This window comes from Papaver somniferum, unplaced genomic scaffold (genome assembly GCF_003573695.1).
Source record: "Papaver somniferum cultivar HN1 unplaced genomic scaffold, ASM357369v1 unplaced-scaffold_83, whole genome shotgun sequence".
NCBI classification, from domain to species: Eukaryota; Viridiplantae; Streptophyta; class Magnoliopsida; order Ranunculales; family Papaveraceae; genus Papaver; species Papaver somniferum.
Genome location: NW_020651304.1, coordinates 469,292 through 494,799, shown reverse-complemented (window position 1 = coordinate 494,799; position 25,508 = coordinate 469,292).

Genomic DNA, 25,508 nt, shown 5'->3' with positions numbered 1-25,508 from the left:
AGAAAAAGTTTGAAAAATATATTGTAATCCCAAATAATATGTTCTAAGGCATTACGTCTAGTAAAAATTGCGTTTCTATGTACGTTGATTAAAGAAAATATGAAGGAAGTCAAATTTCACAATAGAAGAAGGATGAAATACCAGCCAGATCTAATCCAAATTCTAACAAACTTCATCTATTTAAATCAAATTGAAAGACAAAGCCAATATAAAAATAAAGAGTTCATAAAAATGTTGAATTTTTTATACGTTAACTCAAAAAAGTCTACACTCTTCGTTATAAGTTGGAAGTTGATTTCTGAGACTAAATTGTATACTAGTAAACTCATCTTTAACAGAAAAAGTTTGAAAAATATATTGTAATCCCAAATAATATGTTCTAAGGCATTACGTCTAGTAAAAATTGCATTTCTATGTACGTTGATTAAAGAAAATATGAAGGTAGGCTAATTTCACAATAGAAGAAGGATGAAAGACCATGCAAACTAAGCCAAATCCTAACAAATTTCATCTATCCTGACTCAAATAGAAAGAGAAAGCCAAGACAAAAATAAAGAGTTCATAAAAATTTTAAATTTTATATACGTTAACTCAAAAAAGTTTACACACTTCGTTATAAGTCGGAAATTCATTTCTGAGACTAATCTGTAAACTAGATAAACTCCTCTTTAACAAAAAAAGTTTGAAAAGAAGATGAAAGACCAAGCAGAATCAATCTAATTCCTAACAAAGTTCACCTATCTTGAATCAAATATAAAGACAAAGCCAACACAAAAATAAAGAGTTCATAAAAATGTTGAATTTTTTATACGTTAACTCAAAAAAGTGTACACACTTTGTTATAAATCTGAAATTTATTTCTGAAACTAAATTGTAAACTAGATAAACTCATCTTTAACATAAAAAGTCTGAAAAATGTATTGTAATAAAAAATAATATGTTCTAAGGCATTACGTCTAGTAAAAATTGCATATCTATGTACGTCGATTAAATAAAATATGCAGGTAGGCTAATTTCACAATAGAAGAAGGATGAAAGACCATGCAAACTAATCCAAATCCTAACAAATTTCATCTATCTTGAATCAAATAGAAATAGAAAGCCAAGACAAAAAGAAAGAGTTCATAAAAATGTTAAATTTTATATACGTTAACTCAAAAAAGTCTACACACTTCGTTATAAGTCGGAAATCAATTTCTGTGACTAAATTGTAAACTTGATAAACTCATTTTTAACAGAATAAGTTTGAAAAATGTATTGTAATTACAATTAATATGTTCTAAGGCAATACGTCTAGTAAAAATTGCATTTCTATGTACGTTGATTCAAGAAAATATGAAGGAAGTCAAATTTCACAATAAAATAAGGATGAAAGACCAAGAAGAACTAATCCAAATCCTAACGAATTTCATCTATCTTGAATCAAATAGAAAGACAAAGCCAACACAAAAAGTAAGAGTTCATAAAAATGTTGAGTTTTATATACGTTAACTCAAAAAAGTCTACACACTTCGTTATACATCTGAAATTGATTTCGGAAACTAAATTGTAAACTGGATAAACCCATGTTTAACAGAAAAAGTTTGAAAAATGTATTGTAATCACAATTAATATGTTCTAAGGCAGTACGTCTAGTAAAAATTGCATTTCTATGTATGTTGATTCATGAATATATGAAGGAAGTCAAATTTCACTATAGAAGAAGGAATAAAGACCAAGCAGAACTAATCCAAATCCTAAACAATATCATCTATCTTGAACCAAATAGAAAGACAAAGCCAACACAAAAAGAAAGTGTTCATAAAAATGTTGAATTTTATATAAGTTAACTCAAAAAGTCTACACACTTCGTTATAAGTCGGAAATTAATTTCTGGGACTAAATTGTAAACTAGATAAACTCATCTTTAACAGAAAAAGTTTGAAAAATGTATTGTAATCACAAATAATATGTTCTAAGGCATTACGTCTAGTAAAAATTGCATTTCTATGTACGTTGATTCAAGAAAATATGAAGGAAGTCAAATTTCAAAATAGAAGAAGGATGAAAGACCAAGAAGAACTAATCCAAGTCCTAACAAATTTCATCTATCTTGAATCAAATAAAAAGACAAAGCCAACACAAAAAGAAAGAGGTCATAAAAATGTTGAATTTTATTTATGTGTATATGTCTGAAATTGATTTCTGAAACTAAATTGTAACCTAGATAAACTCATCTTTAATAGAAAAAGTTTGAAAAATGTATTGTAATCACAAATAATATATTCTAAGGCATTCCATCTAGTAAAAATTGCATTTCTATGTACGTTGATTCAAGAAAATATGAAGGAAGTCAAATTTCACAATATAAGAAGGATGAAAGACCAGCCATAACTAATCTAAATTCTAACAAAATTCATCTATTTGAATTAAATAGAAAGACAAAGCCAACACAAAAATAAAGAGTCCATAAAAATGTTGAATTTTTTATACGTTAACTCAAAAAAGTGTACACACTTTGTTATAAATCTGAAATTGATTTCTGAAACTAAATTGTAAACTAGATAAACTCATCTTTAACAGATAAAGTTTGAAAAATGTATTATAATCACAAATAATATGTTCTAAGGCATTACGTCTAGTAAAAATTGCATTTCTATGTACGTTGATTCAAGAAAATATGAAGTTAGGCAAATTTAACAATAGAAGAAGGATGAAAGACCATACAAACTAATCCAAATCCTAACAAATTTCAACTTTCTTGAATCAAATAGAAAGACAAAGCCAACAAAAAAAGAAAGAGTTCATAAAAATGTTAAATTTTATATACGTTTACTCAAAAAAGTCTACACACTTCGTTATAAGTCGGAAATTCATTTCTGAGACTAATCTGTAAACTAGATAAACTCATCTTTAACAAAAAGAAGGATGAAAGACCAAGCAGAATTGATCTAATTCCTAACAAATTTCACCTATCTTGTTTGTTTTTTTTTGCTAGGTCAAGATAGTTTATTAAAGGAAAAAAAACGTAATTACAAGAATTACAAAATGGGAGGCTCTAGGCCTCCCCACCCCCATAAACCATGAGAGGAAAGAGAAACTCTGGCGAAAACACTAGGGTTTAGGTTTTTTTCACGTAGGTTTCATATTTCAACACGGATTCAATATGGTAGAAGATAATCATAGTTCATCACGGATTCAGCAACACCAATCCTTTGCGGACAAGGTAAAGGCAAAACAAACCCTAAAGCCAACAGGAGTTGATATTACTAGTTTACCTAATCCTACTCTAATTGATGGAGAACCATCCCTTGTTATACCCGCGGATTTCTATGAAGAGGGTTGTAAACCCTTACAACACAGCTTCATTGCAAGATTAAACTTCACGGGACTGAAGTTCTTTGAGGTAAAAACAGTTTTAATCTCTCAATGGCAGATTAATCCTAATTCTGTTAGGTTTATGACTATGGGAAAAGGTTTCTTTGTTATTATGCTACAAGATGAGGAAACTAAGGAGAGAATCAGACGTACAAAGTGGTTTGTTCAACAGCATGAACTCAAGTTAATGGATTGGTACCCAGGTTTTGATCCTGATCGTCAAAAAACTTCCCATGCAAACGTATGGGTTCACTTTCTTGGTTTACATGCAGAACTATGGACTGAGAAGAACTTGTTATCTATGGGAAAAGTTTTAGGGACTCCTATTTTGGTTGATCAAAGAACCTAAATCTGGAGTATGGAAACTTTGCATCAGTTTTGGTAGATGTGGATTTTGCAAAACACATTCCAAGTAGAATTAAGATAACAGCTGGGGGGAGGACGTTTTGGCAATACTTGGATATCCCAAAATCACCTAAATTCTGTATGAAGTGCTGCATAATTGGTCATAATGATGCTGAATGTAGAAGGCAACCAAAGAATGATGAGAAAACGTCTAAGGCTGATGCGAAAGGGGAGTGGCAGAATGTAGGTGATGGAGATGATGCAACCGCGGCTACAAACGTTGTTGCTGTAGGTGTTGGCGCTGTTGTAGGTGGTGTGAACGTTGGTTCTGTTGTGGTTCATGATGTTGTTAACGGTGCTGGTGGTAATGTGGATGATGCTCTTGCTGTAGGGCATGGTGGAGCTGTGGTGAATGGGGTGGTTGAAGATGGCTTAGTGGAGAGTGCTGTTGGTTTGGAGCAAACTATTCAGCTAGAGAATGAATTAGCGTCTACTGAAGCCAATCTTCATGCAGCGTCTGCAGCTTTTGAGAAGGCTAAGGAGGCGTTAGCATTGAAAAAGAGTTTGCCTAGAGGGTTGTCAATGGTTGAAATTGCAACCTCATCTAAGTCAGCTAAGAGTGGTGAATTGGCAAGAACTAATCACTCTAGTGATAGGAATGAGGCTAGTTCTTCTTTTACGCCGGTTGAGGATGGTAATAAGTCTTTGCAAGACATGGTGGTTGATAATATTGAGGATATCTCAAGCTATAGAGCTGTTGCTGAAACTTCTATTGTGGTTTCTCCTAATAAGTTCAATGTCTTGAATGATGAGTTGGGTGTTGATAATGATGATGTTGAACACTCTTCTGGAGGGGGTTCGGAGGCTGCTGAAAACTCTTCTGGAGGTAGTTCGGATGAAGAGTTGACGCCTGAGAAAGCTTCATCAGGTGTTAAGGGTGTTAATTGGGCGGAAATTCCAGTGGATATGCCAAAGAAAAGTAGGAAACCAAGCCGGGTTTTGATTACAAGTTCTAGTTCTTCTCAGCAACGTTTTAATGATTCCAAATCAGATTCGGATTCTGAAGTGAATGCTTTGGGAAACCGAGTTAGGAAGGGTGTCTCACCTGTTTTACAAAGTAGGATTCCTAGCAAGATTCAACAAGCTATTCATAAATATAAGAAGAGTGTTTCCTTATGAGAGTTCTCTATTGGAATATTAATGGGGTGGCGAAGGTGGAAGCCAGTAGTAAGTTACGTAAGTTGGTGCATGAGTTCAAGCCGGTGGTACTTTGTATTGCTGAGCCTAAGATTCGTTGCACTGACAATGTTATGATAAGGTTAAATTTGGCTGGTTATAATAAAAAGGTAATTCATAATTCTACTTCTAATTCTTTGGGTAATTTGTGGATTCTTTGGGATGATTGTATTGAGGAGCCGGTGGTGATTAATATGTCTAGGCAGGCCATTACAGTTAAAATTGAGGGGGTTTTTATCTATTTTGTTCATGCTAGTTATATTCAAGTTTTTCGAAGGAGGCTTTGGAGTCAACTTGTTGCGGTTGATGTAACTACTCCTTGGTTGGTTATGGGTGATTTCAATTGTGTGCTTCGTCAAGATGAAAAGAAAGGGGGTAGGACAACTCGTATCTCTTGTATTAATGAGTTTTCTGATTGGATGGAGGATAATAACTTGTTTGAAGCTGATTCGTTAGGGTCTAAGTTTACTTGGACCAATGGTCAGTCTGGTGTTGGTAGAATTATTAGTAAGTTGGATCGTGCTATTATTAATGAACCTTGGTTGTCTAAGTTTTCGAATTGGCGGTGTAAAGCTCTTCCTAGAGAAGTTTCTGACCATTCGACTCTTATTGGTTTTCCTTTTTGTGATCCTCGGCCTAGACGTGCTCCTTTTCGTATTCAGAAGATGTGGTTTTCCCATCCGGATTTTTTGAAGATGGTGGAGATATCTTGGATGGCGCCGGTGTATGGTAATTATGGTTTTATCTTTCCTTTCAAATTGAAGCGGTTGAAGGAGGCTATCAAGTTACGGAATCAATCTGTTTTTGGCAATGTCAATGCTAGATTAAAGCAAGCAACTCGTAAGTTTGAGGTAGCTAGTAGGAATTCAGATGATCCTTTGATGTTTCTAAACTTAATAATATGAAGGATGCTCTTGTGAGGTTCAAGATATTCAAAGGCAGCAGAATATAATGTTAAAGCAAAAATCTAGAAATAAGTGGTTGTTGGAGGGTTCTAGTAACACTTCTTTCTTTCACAACTCTATTAAAATTCGTAGAAGTGCTAATACAATCTCGGAGCTGTTGCTGAAGATGGGAGTACTATTACTGATCCGGTTCATCTTAGTTCTCATGTGGTTTCTTATTATCAGGCTAAATTCAATGGTGAGGATAGTCAGGTAAGTGAAACTCTTTTTGATTATGATCATGATTCTATTACTGTGGAAGAGTCGCATATGTTGGATGCTATTCCTACTTGTGATGAGATTAAACAGGCGGTTTTTGATTTGGGAGCTGATAGTGCGCCTGGTCCGATGGTTTCTCGGGGTGTTTTTATAGACATTGTTGGGAGATTATTCAAGGGATCTGATTTTAGCGGTTACTTATTGCTGGTCTTCTAAAACCATTCCTAATGGGGTTAATTCTAGTCTTATTCTTTTGCTTGCAAAGGTTAGGGGAGCTGCTAGTTTGAAGAACTTTAGGCCGATTGGTTTAAGTAATTTCTTCTTAAGATTTTTACTAAAATCTTGGCTACGAGGCTTGGTAGTGTGTTGGGTAAGTTGGTGTCTGAAGAGCAAGTGGCTTTCATGAAGGGAAGGAATATCCATGAGAATATTAGTTTAGCTTCGAGATGGTGAATGAATTGCACATCAAAAGGAAGGACGGTAATTTGGGTTTGAAGCTTGATATCTCTCAGGCTTTTGATACGGTGAGCTGGTCTTTTGTTCTTGAAGTTTTTAGAAGGTATGGTTTTTCTGAAGATTGGTGCTCTTGGATTTGGAAAATTCTGGATTCGGCGCGTATTTCTATTCTTCTTAATGGTAGTCCGGAGGGTTACTTCAAGATTAATAGGGGTTTACGGCAGGGGGATCCTCTTTCTCCTCTATTTTTGTTTTGATTGAGGATGTGCTTAGCCGCAACATCACTAAACTCTTTCAGACTAAGGATATGTCTTATATGGTAAAGCGTAAGGGTATTGCTCCAACTCATTTATTTTTTGCTGATGATATTATGATTTTTTGCAAGGGAAATATGAAGAGTGTGAAGAACTTGGTGAAACTTTTGGAGAATTACCAGCAAGCTCTGGTCAGAGGGTTTGTAGGGAGAAGAGCAAGATTTACTTTGGTGGTGGGACTTTGAGTAGGCGCCAGACCATTGCAACTTTCTTGGTATGGCAATTTCTAACTTTCCTGATAGGTATTTGGGAGTTAAGGTGATGCCGGGAGTGGTAAGTATAGTCACATCAGCAACGTTGTTGATAAGTTGAGGGATCAACTTTCGGTTCTGAAAGGTAAGTTATCTTTTCAAGATAGGGTTGTGCTTGTTAAGAATGTTCTTTCGAGTTATTCCATTCATAACATGGCTGTGTACAAATGGCCGGTAAATTCACTCTTCAATGTGAGCGTGTGATTCGTAATTTTCTGTGGTCGGGTGATTCTAATCTTTCTAGAGCTTTTGTAGTTGGTTTTGATAAGATTTGTAGTCCTTTAAAGGAAGGTGGTCTTGGGATCACTAGCCTAAGGACTATGAATAAAGCTTTGCTGATGAAATTGTGGTGGTCTATAAAATCTTCTCGAGTGGGCTCGGTTTTTGGAAGCCAAATTCACTTGTAGGGATGGTCGTATTAAGATGGCGGGGTGAAATCTTCTATTCTTCCTGGTCTTCGTTGGGTTCATAAGGAGATGGTGAATAACGAATGTTTTATTGGTGACGGTAGGGATACTTCTTTATTCTTTGATATTTGGTATGGAAATACAACCTTAGCTAGTGTTTTAAATCGCACGGATTTAGACAGATCAGCTCGTGTTTGTGATATTATTGTGCAAGGTGATTGGCAGATTCAAGGAGTTCATTCGCAGCTCCTTTTAAGTGCTGGTGTGGTTCAACAGATTTACCAAAAATTCATATGGGAGTGGATAGGCGTTTTTGGATGCCTGATTTACAAGGTAAATTTTCTGTCAAGGCAGCTAGGGAGTTGATTAGGAAGAAATATCCTATTTTGAGGGAGGCGGGGTTGTTATGGAAGAGGGTGGTGCATCCTTCTTGGCGGCTCAGAACTGGAAGTTTATTCGTGGTGCGTGTGCACTCTTGATAAGGTACGTAGCAGATTTAAAATTCAACTTGCATCTAAATGTAGTGTGTGTCAGATTGAGGAGGAGTCTCTCCAACATATTCTTTGGAGCTGTAATTTTGCGCGTCAAGCTTGGGAGTGGATTGAAGGTATTTTCAAAATTAAACCTCATTATGATATTATTACTTCTTACCAAAGGCAAAAAATCATAGTGGTATTGTTAAGGATTTGTGGTTGGTAGTGAATTTGGTTGTGCGTTCAGAATTATGGTTCACTAGAAACAAAAAAGTGTATGAAAAGAAGAACCCTTGTTGGTCTTTATTTCAAAAACGTGTTTTTAGTTTGATGCAAGATTATTCAGTTCGTATGAAGAGTTATATGCATAATTCTTGGATGACTTGAGAATTCTGGAGTTTTTTAGGTTCGGCATAGAAAGGTGAAGTTTACTGATCCCAAGGAGTGTTTTGGTTTCCTCCTAAGATAATGAATTGCTTTTGTGCACGGATGGCCTCAAGAGGTAATCCAGGGGTGGCGGGAGCTGGTGTTGTTGCAAGGAATGCAAATTGTGAAGTGGTTGGTGCAATGTGTATTGGTTGGGAGTTACTTCTAATTATTTGGCTGAATTGTATGGTATTATTGTGGGTATGGAGTGGGCAGTTCAGTGGGGTATGCTTGCATTGTTATTAGATCAGATTCTACAAGTGTGTTGAAGGCTTTGGAAGAAGATAACGTTCCTTGGTTTGCTAGGCAAAGATGGATGGAAGTTAAAGGTTTATATGGTTCAATTCGTTTTGAACATTCTTTTAGAGAGGCAAATTTTGCAGCTGATGCCATGCCAAAACGTGGTTGTTTATTAGAGGATGGGGTTGGTTTTCACTTTGAAGGTCGACCAGTTTTCTTAAGTTCAATTGCGTTTCCAAATGTAATTTATTATCGTTTTAAATAGGTTTTAGGAGTTTTTTAGGGGTCACTTTGTCCCCTTTTCTCCTTCACCTATCTTGTAAATATCTTTTTTATCAACATATTTTGTTGACTTAGCAAAAAAAAAAAACCATAAACCAAAGGGGCAAAAAAACTTCTAAAAACGCATAAAATAAGCTCCTAAACATTAAAAAATTAGCATAAAGAAGAGAACTAGGAAATTAAAAACGTTTTCGTCTTCCAACTCTAAAATTCTTCTTCTTGGGAATGAGATCATCAATTATTTGAGTTAAATCATAGGGCTCCTTGTATTCATCTTCATAATCATCATAGCCATAATCCTCTTCATTTTCCTCTAAAGCATAATTACCACCTGGAACAAGCTTAATAGGAGATTGAGCTTTCTTCTTAGTTGACATTCTATCCATTTGCTCCTTTTTTTCCTTGAAATAATCTTGTCTAAAGGCTAGATCCCTAATGAATTTAGCACGCACTTCATCAATCTGAATAGTACTTGCTTCCTCTAATTCCTCCTTAGACAAAATATTACCCATATCAAAAACATTTTCCTCCAACCCTGCTTGAATATCTTTGTTATGCTGACTTTTTGATACGTTAACTCAAAAAAGTGTACACACTTCGTTATAAGTCTGAAATTAATTTCTGAAATTAAATTGTAAACTAGATAAACTCATCTTTAACAGAAAAAATGATTGAAAATGTATTGTAATCACAAATAATATGTTTTAAGGCATTACGTCTAGTAAAAACTGCATTTTTATGTATGTTGATTCAAAAAAATATGAAGGTAGGCAAATTTCAAAATAGAAGAAGGATGAAAGACCATGCAAACTAATCCAAATCCTAACAAATTTCATCTATCTTGAATCAAATAGAAAGACAAAGCCAACACAAAAAGAAAGAGCTCATAAAAAATGTTAAATTTTATATACGTTAACTCAAAAAAGTCTACACACTTCGTTATAAGTCGGAAATTCATTTCTGAGACTAATCTGTAAACTAGATAAACTCATCTTTAATAGAAAAAGTTTGAAAAGAAGGATGAAAGACCAAGCAGAATTAATCTAATTCCTAACAAATTTCATCTATCTTGAATCAAATAGAAAGGCAAAGCCAACACAAAAATAAAGAGTTCATAAAAACGTTGAATTTTTTATACGTTAACTCAAAAAAGTGTACACACTTCATTATAAGTCTGAAATTGATTTCTCAAACTAAATTGTAAACTTGATTACCTCATCTTTAACGGAAAAAGTTTGAAAAATATATTGTAATCACAAATAATATCTTCTAAGGCATTACGTCTAGTAAAAATTGCATTTCTATGTACATTGATTCAAGAAAATATGAAGGAAGTCAAATTTCACAATAGAAGAAGAATGAAAGACCAGGAAGAACTAATCCAAATCCTAACAAATTTCATATATTTGAATCAAATTGAAAGACAAAGCCAACACAAAAAGAAAGAGTTCATAAAAATGTTGAATTTTTATACTTTAGCTCAAAAAAGTCTACACTCTTCGTTATAAGTAGGAAGTTGATTTCTGAGACTAAATTTTAAACTAGATAAACGCATCTTTAACAGAAAAAGTTTGAAAAATATATTGTAATCACAAATAATATGTTCAAAGGCATTACGTCTAGTAAAAATTGCATTTCTATGTACGTTGATTAAAGAAAATATGAAGGTAGGCTAATTTCACAATAGAAGAAGGATGAAAGACCATGCAAACTAATCCAAATCCTAACAAATTTCATCTATCTTGAATCAAATAGAAAAATAAAGCCAACACAAAAATAAAGAGTTCATAAAAATGTTAAATTTTATATACGTTAACTCAAAAAAGTCTACACACTTCGTTATAAGTCGGAAATTCATTTCTGAGACTAATCTCTAAACTAGATAAACTCGTCTTAAAAAGAAAAAGTTTGAAAAAAAGGATGAAAGACCAAGCAGAATCAATCTAATTCCTAACAAATTTCACCTATCTTGAATCAAATATAAAGACAAAGCCAACACAAAAATAAAGAGTTCATAAAAATGTTGACTTTTTGATACGTTAACTCAAAAAAGTGTACATACTTCGTAATAAGTCTGAAATTAATTTCTGAAATTATATTGTAAACTAGATAAACTCATCTTTAATAGAAAAAGTTTGAAAAATGTATTATAATCACAAATAATATGTTTTAAGGCATTACGTCTAGTAAAAATTGCATTTTTATGTATGTTGATTCAAGAAAATATGAAGGTAGGCAAATTTCACAATAGAAGAAGGATGAAATACCTTGCAAACTAATCCAAATCCTAACAAATTTCATCTATCTGGAATCAAATAGAAAGACAAAGCCCACACAAAAAGAAAGAGTTCATAAAAAATGTTAAATTTTATATACGTTAACTCAAAAAAGTCTACACACTTTGTTATAAGTCGGAAATTCATTTCTGAGACTAATCTGTAAACTAGATAAACTCATCTTTAACAGAAAAAGTTTAAAAAGAAGGATGAAAGACCAAGCAGAATTAATCTAATTCCTAACCAATTTCACCTATCTTGAATCAAATTGAAAGACGAAGCCAACACAAAAATAAAGAGTTCATAAATGTTGAATTTTTTATACGTTCACTCAAAAAAGTGTACACACTTCGTTATAAGTATGAAATTGATTTCTGAAACTAAATTGTAAACTTCATTAACTCATCTTTAACTGAAAAGTTTGAAAAATCTATTGTAATCACAAATAATATGTTCTAAGGCATTACGTCTAGTAAAAATTGCATTTCTATGTACGTTGATTCAAGAATATATGAAGGAAGTCAAATTTCACAATAGAAGAAGGATGAAAGACAATGCAGAACTAATCGAAATCCTAACAAATTTCATCTATCTTGAATCAAATAGAAAGAAAAAGCTAACACAAAAAGAAAGAGTTCATAAAAATGTTGAATCTTATATACGTTATCTCAAAAAAGTCTACACTCTTCGTTATAAGTCGGAAACTGATTTCTGAGACTAAATTGTAAACTAGATAAACTTAAAATTTAACAGAAAAAGTTTGAAAAATGTATTGTAATCACAATTAATATGTTCTAAGGCAATACATCTAGTAAAAATTGCATTTCTATGTACGTTGATTCAAGAAAATATGAAGGAAGTAAAATTTCACAATAGAAGAAGGATGAAAGACCAGGAAGAACTAATCCAAATCCTAAAAAATTTCATCTATCTTGAATCAAATAGAAAGACTAAGCCAACACAAAAAGAAAGAGTTCATAAAAATGTTGAAATTTATATACGTTAACTCAAAAAAATCTACACACTTCGTTAGACATCTGAAATTGATTTGTGAGACTAAATTGTAAACTAGATAAACTCATCTTTAACAGAAAAAGTTTGAAAAATGTATTGTAATTATAATTAATATGTTCTAAGGCATTACGTCTAGTAAAAATTGCATTTCTATGTACTTTGATTCAAGAAAATATGAAGGAAGTCAAATTTCACAATAGAAGAAGGATAAAAGCCCAGGCAGAACTAATCCAAATTCCAACAAATTTCATCTATTTGAATCAAATTAAAAGACAAAGCAAATACAAAAATAAAGAATTCATAAAAATGTTAGATTTATTATACGTTAACTCAAAAAAGTCTACGCTCTTCGTTATAAGTCGGAAGTTGATTTCTGAGACTAAATTGTAAACTAGATAAATTCATCTTTAACAGAAAAGGTTGAATAATATATTGTAATTACAATTAATATATTCTAAGGCAATACGTCTAGTAAAAATTGCATTTCTATGTACGTTGATTCAAGAAAATATGAAGGAAGCCAAATTTCACAATAGAAGAAGGATGAAAGACCAGCCAGAACTAATCCAAATTGTAACAAATTTCATCTATTTGTATCAAATTGAAAGACAAAGCCAATACAAAAATAAAGAGTTCATAAAAATGTTGACTTTTATACGTTAACTCAAAAAAGTGTACACACTTCGTAATAAGTCTGAAATTAATTTCTGAAATTAAATTGTAAACTAGATAAACTCATCTTTAATAGAAAAAGTTTGAAAAGAAGGATGAAAGACCAAGCAGAATTAATCTAATTCCTAACCAATTTCACCTATCTTGAATCAAATAGAAAGACAAAGACAATACAAAAATAAAGAGTTCATAAAAATGTTGAATTTTGTATACGTTAACTCAAAAAAGTGTACACACTTCGTTATAAGTATGAAATTGATTTCTGAAACTAAATTGTAAACTAGATTAACTCATCTTTAACTGAAAAAGTTTGAAAAATATATTGTAATCACAAATAATATGTTCTAAGGCATTACGTCTAGTAAAAATTGCATTTCTATGTACGTTGATTCAAGAAAATATGAAGGAAGTCAAAGTTCACAATAGAAGAAGGATGAAAGACAATGCAGAACTAATTGAAATCCTAACAAATTTCATCTATCTTGAATCAAATAGAAAGAAAAAGCTAACACAAAAAGAAAGAGTTCATAAAAATGTTGAATCTTATATACGTTATCTCAAAAAAGTCTACACTCTTCGTTATAAGTCGGAAATTGATTTCTGAGACTAAATTGTAACTAGATAAACTTAAAATTTAACAGAAAAAGTTTGAAAAATGTATTGTAATCACAATTAATATGTTCTAAGGCAATACGTCTAGTAAAAATTACATTTCTATGTACGTTGATTCAAGAAAATATGAAGGAAGTCAAATTTCACAATAGAAGAAGGATGAAAGACCATGCAGAACTAATCCAAATCCTAACAAATTTCATCTATCTTGAATCAAATAGAAAGACAAAGCCAACACAAAAAGAAAGAGTTCATAAAAATGTTGAATTTTATATTTGTTAACTCAAAAAAGTCTACACACTTCGTTATACATCTGAAATTTATTTCTGAGACTAAATTGTAAACTAGATAAACTCATCTTTAACAGAAAAAGTTTGAAAAATGTATTGTAATTACAATTAATATGTTCTAAGGCAATACGTCTAGTAAAAATTTCATTTCTATGTACGTTGATTCAAGAAAATATGAAGAAAGTCGAATTTCACAATAGAAGAAAGATGAAATACCATGCAGAACTAATCCAAATCCTAAAAAATTTCATCTATCTTGAATCAAATTGAAAGACAAAGCCAACATAAAAAGAAAGAGTTCATAAATAGGTTTGATTTTATATACGTTAACTCAAAACAGTGTACACATTTCGTTATAAGTCGCAATTGATTTCTGAGACTAAATTGTAAACTAGATAAACTCATCTTTAACAGAAAAAGTTTGAAAAATGTATTCTAATTACAATTAATATATTCTAAGGAAATACGTCTAGTAAAAATTGCATTTCTATGTACATTAATTCAAGAAAATATGAAGGAAGTCAAGTTTCACAATAGAAGAAGGATGAAAGACCATGCAGAACTAATCCAAATCCTAACAAATTTCATCTATCTTGAATCAAATATAAAGACAAAGCCAACACAAAAGAAAGAGTTCATAAAAATGTTGAATTTTATATATGTTAACTCAAAAAAGTCTACACATTTCGTTATAAGTCGGAAATTGATTTCTGAGACTAAATTGTAAACTAGATAAACTCATCTTTAACATAAAAAGTTTGTAAAATGTATTGTAATTACAATTAATATGTTCTAAGGCAATACGTCTAGTAAAAATTGCATTTCTATGTACGTTGATTCAAGAAAATATGAACGAAGTCAAATTTCACAATAGAAGAAGGATGAAAGACCATGCAGAACTAATCCAAATCCTAACAAATTTCATCTATCTTGAATCAAATAGAAAGACAAAGCCAACACAAAAAGAAAGAGTTCATAAAAATGTAGAATTTTATATACGTTAACTCAAAAAAAGTCTACACATTTCGTTATAAGTCGAAAATTGATTTCTGAGACTAAATTGTAAACTAGATATACTCATCTTTAACAGAAAAAGTTTGAAAAATGTATTGTAATTACAATTAATATGTTCTAAGGCAATACGTCTAGTAAAAATTGCATTTCTATGTACGTTGATTCAAGAAAATATGAAGGAAGTCAAATTTCACAATAGAAGAAGGATGAAAGACCATGCAGAACTAATCCAAATCCTAACAAGTTTCATCTATCTTGAATCAAATAGAAAGACAAAGCCAACACAAAAAGAAAGAGTTCATAAAAATGTTGAATTTTATATACGTTAACTCAAAAAAGTCTACTCATTTCGTTATAAGTCCAAAATTGAGTTCTGAGACTAAATTGTAAACTAGATAAACTCATCTTTAACAGAAAAAGTTTGTAAAATGTATTGTAATTACAATTAATATGTTCTAAGGCAATACGTCTAGTAAAAATTGCATTTCTATGTACGTTGATTCAACAAAATATGAAGGAAGTCAAATTTCACAATAGAAGAAGGATGAAAGACCATGCAGAACTAATCCAAATCCTAACAAATTTCATCTATCTTGAATCAAATAGAAAGACAAAGCCAATACAAAAAGAAAGAGTTCATAAAAATGTTGAATTTTATATACGTTAACTCAAAAAAGTCTACACATTTCGTTATAAGTCGAAAATTGATTTCTGAGACTAAATTGTAAACTAGATAAACTCATCTTTAACAGAAAAAGTTTGAAAAATGTATTGTAATTATAATTAATATGTTCTAAGGCAATACGTCTAGTAAAAATTGTATTTCTAAGTACGTTGATTCAAGAAAATATGAAGGAAGTCAAATTTCACAATAGAAGAAGGATGAAAGACCATGCAGAACTAACCCAAATCCTAACAAACTTCATCTATCTTGAATCAAATAGAAAGACAAATCCAACACAAAAAGAAAGAGTTCATAAAAATGTTGAATTTTATATACGTTAACTCAAAAAAGTCTACACATTTCGTTATAAGTCGAAAATTGATTTCTGAGACTAAATTTTAAACTAGATAAACTCATCTTTAACAGAAAAAGTTTGAAAAATGTATTGTAATTACAATTAATATGTTCTAAGGCAATACGTCTAGTAAAAATTGCATTTCCATGTACGTTGATTCAAGAAAATATGAAGGAAGTCAAATTTCACAATAGAAGAAAGATGAAAGACCATGCAGAACTAATCCAAATCCTAACAAATTTCATCTATCTTGAATCAAATAGAAAGACAAAGCCAATATAAAAAGAAAGAGTTCATTAAAATGCTGAATTTTATATACGTTAACTCAAAAAAGTCTATACATTTCGTTATAATTCGGAAATTGATTTCTGAGACTAAATTGTAAACTAGATAAACTCATCTTTAACAGAAAAAGTTCGAAAAATGTATTGCAATTACAATTAATGTGTTCTAAGGCAATACGTCTAGTAAAAATTGCATTTCTATGTACGTTGATTCAAGAAAATATGAAGGAAGTCAAATTTAACAATAGAAGAAGGATGAAAGACCATGCAGAACTAATCCAAATCCTAAAAAATTTCTTCTATCTTGAATCAAATAGAAAGACAAAGTTACACAAAAAGAAAGAGTTCATAAAAATGTTGAATTTTGTATACGTTAACTCGAAAAAGTCTACACATTTTGTTATAAGTCGTTAATTGATTTCTGAGACTAAATTGTAAACTAGATAAACTCATCTTTAACAGAAAAAGTTTGGAAAATGTGTTGTAATTACAATTAATATGTTCTAAGGCAATACATCTAGTAAAAATTGCATTTCTATGTACGTTGATTCAAGAAAATATGAAGGAAGTCAAATTTCACAATAGAAGAAAGATGAAAGACCATGCAGAACTAATCCAAATCCTAACAAATTTCATCTATCTTGAATCAAATAGAAAGACAAAGCCAATATAAATAGAAAGAGTTCATTAAAATGCTGAATTTTATATACGTTAAATCAAAAAAGTCTACACATTTCGTTATAAGTCGGAAATTGATTTCTGAGACTAAATTGTAAACTAGATAAACTCATCTTTAACAGAAAAAGTATGAAAAATTTATTGTAATTACAATTAATATGTTCTACGGCAATACGTCTATTAAAATTGCATTTCTATGTATGTTGATTCAAGAAAATATGAAGGAAGTCAAATTTCACAATAGAAGAAAGATGAAAGACCATGCAAAAATAATCCAAATCCTCACAAATTTCATCTATCTTGAATCAAATAGAAAGACAAAGCCAACACAAGAAGAAAGAGTTCATAAAAATGTTGAACTTTATATACGTTAACTCATAAAAGTCTACACATTTCGTTATAAGTCGGAAATTAATTTCTGAGACTAAATTGTAAACTAGATAAACTCATCTTTAACAGAAAAAGTTTGAAAAATGTATTGTAATTACAATTAATATGTTCTAAGGCAATACGTCTAGAAAAAATTGCATTTCTATGTACGTTGATTCAAGAAAATATGAAGGAAGTCAAATTTCACAATAGAAGAAAGATGAAAGACCTTGCAGAACTAATCCAAATCCTAACAAATTTCATCTATCTTGAATCAAATAGAAAGACAAAGCCAATATAAAAAGAAAGAGTTCATTAAAATGCTGAATTTTATATACGTTAACTCAAAAAAGTCTACACTTTTCGTTATAAGTCGGAAATTAATTTCTGAGACTAAATTTTAAACTAGATAAACTCATCTTTAACAGAAAAAGTTCGAAAAATGTATTATAATTACAATTAATGTGTTCTAAGGCAATACGTCTAGTAAAATTTGCATTTCTATGTACGTTGATTCAAGAAAATATGAAGGAAGTCAAATTTAACAATAGAAGAAGGATGAAAGACCATGCAGAACTAATCCAAATCCTAACAAATTTCTTCTATCTTGAATCAAATAGAAAGACAAAGCCAATATAAAAAGAAAGAGTTCATTAAAATGCTGAATTTTATATACGTCAACTCAAAAAAGTCTACACATTTCGTTATAAGTCGGAAATTGATTTCTGAGACTAAATTGTATACTAGATAAACTCATCTTTAACAGAAAAAGTTTGAAAAATATATTGTAATTACAATTAATTTATTCTAAGGAAATACGTCTAGTAAAAATTGCATTTCTATGTACGTTGATTCAAGAAAATATGAATGAAGTCAAATTTCACAATAGAAGAAAGATGAAAGACCATGCAGAACTAATCCAAATCCTAACAAATTTCATCTATCTTGAATCAAATAGAAAGACAAAGCCAGTATAAAAAGAAAGAGTTCATTAAAATGCTGAATTTTATATATGTTAACTCAAAAAAGTCTACACATTTCGTTATAAGTCGGAAATTGATTTCTGAGACTAAATTGTAAACTAGATAAACTCATCTTTAACAGAAAAAGTTCGAAAATGTATTGTAATTACAATTAATGTGTTCTAAGGCAATACATCTAGTAAAATTTGCATTTCTATGTACGTTGATTCAAGAAAATATGAAGGAAGTCAAATTTAACAATAGAAGAAGGATGAAAGACCATGCAGAACTAATCCAAATCCTAACAAATTTCATCTATCTTGAATCAAATAGAAAGACAAAGTTAACACAAAAAGAAAGAGTTCATTAAAATGCTGAATTTTATATACGTTAACTCGAAAAAGTCTACACATTTCGTTATAAGTCGGAAATTGATTTCTGAGACTAAATTCTAAACTAGATAAACTCATCTTTAACAGAAAAAGTTTGAATAATGTATTGTAATTACAATTAATATGTTCTAAGGCAATATGTCTATTAAAAATTGCATTTCTATGTACGTTGATTCAAGAAAATATGAAGGAAGTCAAATTTCACAATATAAGAAAGATGAAAGACCATGCAGAACTAATCCAAATCCTAACAAATTTCATCTATCTTGAATCAAATAGAAAGACAAAGCCAACACAAGAAGAAAGAGTTCATAAAAATGTTGAATTTTATATACGTTAACTCAAAAAAGTCTACACATTTCGTTATAAGTCGGAAATTGATTTCTGAGACTAAATTGTAAACTAGATAAACTCATCTTTAACAGAAAAAGTTTTAAAAATGTATTGTAATTGCAACTAATATGTTCTAAGGCAATACGTCTAGTAAAAATTGCATTTCTATGTACGTTGATTCAAGAAAATATGAAGGAAGTCAAAATTCACAATAGAAGAAGGATGAAAGACCATGCAGAACTAATCCAAATCCTAACAAATTTCATCTATCTTGAATCAAATAGAAAGACAAAGCCTGTATAAAAAGAAAGAGTTCATTAAAATGTTGAATTTTATATACGTTAACTCAAAAAAGTCTACACATTTCGTTATAAGTCGGAAATTGATTTCTGAGACTAAATTGTAAACTAGATAAACTCATATTTAACAGAAAAAGTTTGAAAAATGTATTGTAATTACAATTAATATGTTCTAAGGCAATACGTCTAGTAAAAATTGCATTTCTATGTAAGTTGATTAAGGAAAATATGAAGGAAGTCAAATTTCACAATAGAAGAAGGATGAAAGACCATGCAGAACTAATCCAAATCCTAACAAATTTCATCTATCTTGAATCAAATAGAAAGACAAAGCCAAAACAAAAAGAAAGAGTTCATAAAAATGTTGAATTTTATATACGTTAACTCAAAAAAGTCTACAAACTTCGGTATAAGTCGGAAATTGGTTTCTGAGACAAAATTGTAAACTAGATAAACTCATCATTAACAGAAAAAGGAAAAATGTATATTAATTACAAATTATATGTTGTAAGGAATTACGCCTAGTAAAAATTGCATTTCTATGTACGTTAATTCAAGAAAATATGAAGGAAGCCAAATTTCACAATAGAAGAAGGATGAAAGACCAGCCAGAACTAATCCAAATTGTAACAAATTTTCATCTATTTGAATCAAATTGAAAGACAAATCCAATACAAAAATAAAGATTCATAAAAATGTTGAATTTAATATACGTTAACTCAAAAAAGTCTATACACTTCGTTATAAGTCAGAAATTGATTTCTGAGACTAATTGTAAACTAGATAAACTCATCTTTAACAAAAAAAAGTTTGAAAAATGTATTGTAATTACAATTAATATGTTCATAGGCAGTACGTCTAGTAAAAATTGCATTTCTATGTACGTTGATTCAAGAAAATATGAAGGAAGTCAAATTTCACAATAGAAGAAAGATGAAAGACCATGCAGAACTAATCCAGATCCTAACAAATTTCATCTATCTTGAATCAAATAGAAAGACAAAGCCAACATAAAAAGTAAGAGTTCATAAAAATGTTTAATTTTATAAACGTTAACTCAAAATAGTCTACACATTTTGTTATAAGTCGCAATGGATTTCAGAGACTAAATTGTAAACTAGATAAACTCATCTTTAACAGAAAAAGTTTGAAAAATGTATTGTAATTACAATTAATATGTTCTAAGGCACTACGTCTAGTAAAAATTGCATTTCTATGTACGTTGATTCAAGAAAATATGAAGGAAGTCAAATTTCACAATAGAAGAAGGATGAAAGACCATGCAGAACTAATCGAAACCCTAACAAATTTCATCTATCTTGAATCAAATAGAAAGACAAAGCCAACACAAAAAGAAAGAGTTCATAAAAATGTTGAATTTGATATACGTTAACTAAAAAAAGTCTACACATTTCGTTATAAGTCAGAAATTGATTTCTGAGACTAAATTGTAAACTAGAGAAACTCATCTTTAACATAAAAAGTTTGAAAAATGTATTGTAATTACAATTAATATGTTCTAAAACCATACGTCTAGTAAAAATTGCATTTCTATGTACGTTGATTCAAGAAAATATGAAGGAAGTCAAATTTCACAATAGAAGAAAGATGAAAGACCATGCAGAACTAATCCAAATCCTAACAAATTTCATCTATCTTGAATCAAATATAAAGACAAAGCCAACATAAAAAGAAAGAGTTCATAAAAATGTTTAATTTTATAAACTTTAACTCAAAATAGTCTAAACATTTCGTTATAAGTCGCAATTGATTTCAGAGACTAAATTGTAAACTAGATAAACTCATCATTAATAGAAAAAGGAAAAATGTATTCTAATTACAAATTATGTGTTGTAAGGAATTACGTCTAATAAAAATTGCATTTCTATGTACGTTAATTCAAGAAAATATGAAGGAAGCCAAATTTCACAATAGAAGAAGGATGAAAGACCAGCCAGAACTAATCCAAATTGTAACAAATTTAATCTATCTTGAATCAAATAGAAAGACAAAGCCAACACAAAAAGAAAGAGTTCATAAAAATGTTGAATTTGATATACGTTAACTAAAAAAAGTCTACACATTTCGTTATAAGTCGGAAATTGATTTCTGAGACTAAATTGTAAACTAGAGAAACTCATCTTTGACAGAAAAAGTTTGAAAAATGTATTGTAATTACAATTAATATGTTCTTAGGCAATACGTTTAGTAAAAATTGAATTTCTATGTACGTTGATTCAAAAAAATATAAACGAAGTAAAATTTCACAATAGAAGAAGGATGAAAGACCATGCAGAACTAATCCAAATCCTAACAGATTTCATCTATCTTGAATCAAATAGAAAGACAAAGCCAACACAAAAAGAAAGAGTTCATAAAAATGTTGAATTTAATATATGTTAACTCAAAAAAGTTTACACATTTCGTTATAAGTCAGAAATTTATTTCTGAGATTAAATTGTAAACTAGATAAAGTCATCTTTCACAAAAAAAGTTTGAAAAATGTATTGTAATTACAATTAATATGTTCTAAGGCAATACGTCTAGTAAAAATTGCATTTCTATGTACGTTGATTCAAGAAAATATGAAGGAAGTCAAATTTCACAATAGAAGAAAGATGAAAGACCATGGAGAACTAATCCAAATCCTAACAAATTTCATTTATCTTGAATCAAATAGAAAGTCAAAGCCAACATAAAAAGAAAGAGTTCATAAAAATGTTTAATTTTATAAATGTTAACTCAAAATAGTCTACACATTTCGTTATAAGTCGCAATTGATTTCAGAGACTAAATTGTAAACTAGATAAACTCATCATTAACAGAAAAAGGAAAATTGTATTTTAATTACAAATTATATGTTGTAAGGAATTACGTCTAGTAAAAATTGCATTTCTATGTACGTTAATTCAAGAAAATATGAAGGAAGCCAAATTTCACAATAGAAGAAGGATGAAAGACCATGCAGAACTAATCCAAATCCTAACAAATTTCATCTATCTTGAATCAAATAGAAAGACAAAGCCAACACAAAAAGAAAGATCTCATAAAAATGTTGAATTTTATATGTGTTAACTCAAAAAAGTCTACACACTTCGTTATACTTCTGAAATTGATTTCTGAGACTAAATTGTAAACTAGATAAACTCATCTTTAACAGAAAAAGTTTGAAAAATGTATTGTAATTACAATTAATATGTTCTAAGGCAATACGTCTAGTAAAAATTGCATTTTTATGTACGTTGATTCAAGAAAATATGAAGGAAGTCAAATTTCACAATAGAAGAAAGATGAAAGACCATGCAGAACTAATCCAAATCCTAACAAATTTCATCTATCTTGAATCAAATAGAAAGACAAATCCAACATAAAAAGAAAGAGTTCATAAAAATTGTTAATTTTATAAACGTTAACTCAAAATAGTCTACACATTTCGTAATAAGTCGCAATTGATTTCAGAGACTAAATTGTAAACTAGATAAACTCATCTTTAACAGAAAAAGTTTGAAAAATGTATTGTAATTACAATTAATATGTTCTAAGGCACTACGTCTAGTAAAAATTGCATTTCTATGTACGTTGATTCAAGAAAATATGAAGGAAGACAAATTTCACAATAGAAGAAGGATGAAAGACCATGCAGAACTAATCCAAATCCTAACAAATTTCATCTATCTTGAATCAAATAGAAAGACAAAGCTAACACAAAAAGAAAGAGTTCATAATAATGTTGAATTTGATATACGTTAACTAAAAAAAGTCTACACATTTCGTTATAAGTCGGAAATTGATTTCTGAGACTAAATTGTAAACTATAGAAACTCATCTTTAACATAAAAAGTTTGAAAAATGTATTGTAATTACAATTAATATGTTCTAAGGCCATACGTCTAGTAAAAATTGCATTTCTATGTACGTTGATTCAAGAAAATATGAAGGAAGTCAAATTTCACAATAGAAGAAAGATGAAAGACCATGCAGAACTAATCCAAATCCTAACAAATTTCATCTATCTTGAATCAAATAGAAAGACAAAGCCAACATAAAAAGAAAGAGTTCATAAAAATGTTTAATTTTATAAACTTTAACTCAAAATAGTCTACACATTTCGTTATAAGTCGCAATTGATTTCAGAGACTAAATTGTAAACTAGATAAACTCATCATTAACAGAAAAAGGAAAAATGTATTTTAATTACAAATTATGTGTTGTAAGGAATTACGTCTAATAAAAATTGCATTTCTATGTACGTTAATTCAAGAAAATATGAAGGAAGCCAAATTTCACAATAGAAGAAGGATGAAAGACCAGCCAGAACTAATCCAAATTGTAACAAATTTAATCTATCTTGAATCAAATAGAAAGACAAAGCCAACACAAAAAGAAAGAGTTCATAAAAATGTTGAATTTGATATACGTTAACTAAAAAAAGTCTACACATTTCGTTATAAGTCGGAAATTGATTTCTGAGACTAAATTGTAAACTATAGAAACTCATCTTTGACAGAAAAAGTTTGAAAAATGTATTGTAATTACAATTAATATGTTCTTAGGCAATACGTTTAGTAAAATTTGAATTTCTATGTACGTTGATTCAAAAAAATATAAACGAAGTAAAATTTCACAATAGAAGAAGGATGAAAGACCATGCAGAACTAATCGAAATCCTAACAAATTTCATCTATCTTGAATCAAATAGAAAGACAAAGCCAACACAAAAAGAAAGAGTTCATAAAAATGTTGAATTTAATATATGTTAACTCAAAAAAGTTTACACATTTCGTTATAAGTCAGAAATTTATTTCTGAGATTAAATTGTAAACTAGATAAAGTCATCTTTCACAAAAAAAGTTTGAAAAATGTATTGTAATTACAATTAATATGTTCTAAGGCAATACGTCTAGTAAAAATTGCATTTCTATGTACGTTGATTCAAGAAAATATGAAGGAAGTCAAATTTCACAATAGAAGAAAGATGAAAGACCATGGAGAACTAATCCAAATCCTAACAAATTTCATTTATCTTGAATCAAATAGAAAGTCAAAGCCAACATAAAAAGAAAGAGTTTATAAAAATGTTTAATTTTATAAACGTTAACTCAAAATAGTCTACACATTTCGTTATAAGTCGCAATTGATTTCAGAGACTAAATTGTAAACTAGATAAACTCATCATTAACAGAAAAAGGAAAATTGTATTTTAATTACAAATTATATGTTGTAAGGAATTACGTCTAGTAAAAATTGCATTTCTATGTACGTTAATTCAAGAAAATATGAAGGAAGCCAAATTTCACAATAGAAGAAGGATGAAAGACCATGCAGAACTAATCCAAATCCTAACAAATTTCATCTATCTTGAATCAAATAGAAAGACAAAGCCAACACAAAAAGAAAGATCTCATAAAAATGTTGAATTTTATATGTGTTAACTCAAAAAAGTCTACACACTTCGTTATACTTCTGAAATTGATTTCTGAGACTAAATTGTAAACTAGATAAACTCATCTTTAACAGAAAAAGTTTGAAAAATGTATTGTAATTACAATTAATATGTTCTAAGGCAATACGTCTAGTAAAAATTGCATTTTTATGTACGTTGATTCAAGAAAATATGAAGGAAGTCAAATTTCACAATAGAAGAAAGATGAAAGACCATGCAGAACTAATCCAAATCCTAACAAATTTCATCTATCTTGAATCAAATAGAAAGACAAATCCAACATAAAAAGAAAGAGTTCATAAAAATGTTGTATTTTATATACGTTAACTCAAAAAAGTCTACACATTTCGTTATAAGTCGGAAATTGATTTCTAGGACTAAATTGTAAACTAGATAAACTCATCTTTAATAGAAAAATTTTGAGAAATGTATTGTAATTACAATTAATATGTTCTAAGGAAATACGCCTTGTAAAAATTGCATTTTTATGTACGTTGATTCAAGAAAATATGAAGGAAGTCAAATTTCACAATAGAAGAAAGATGAAAGACCATGCAGAACTAATCCAAATCCTAACAAATTTCATCTATCTTGAATCAAATAGAAAGACAAAGCCAACACAAAAAAGAAAGAGTTCATAAAAATGTTGAATTTTATATACGTTAACTCAAAAAAGTCTACACACCTTGTTATTAGTCAGAAATTGATTTCTGAGACTAAATTGCAAACTAGATAAACTCACCTTTAACAGAAAAGGTTTGAAAAATGTATTGTAATCACAAATAATATGTTCTAAGGCAATACATCTAGTAAAAATTGCATTTCTATGTACGTTGATTCAAGAAAATATGAAGGAAGTCAAATTTCACAATAGAAGAAAGATGAAAGACCATGCAGAACT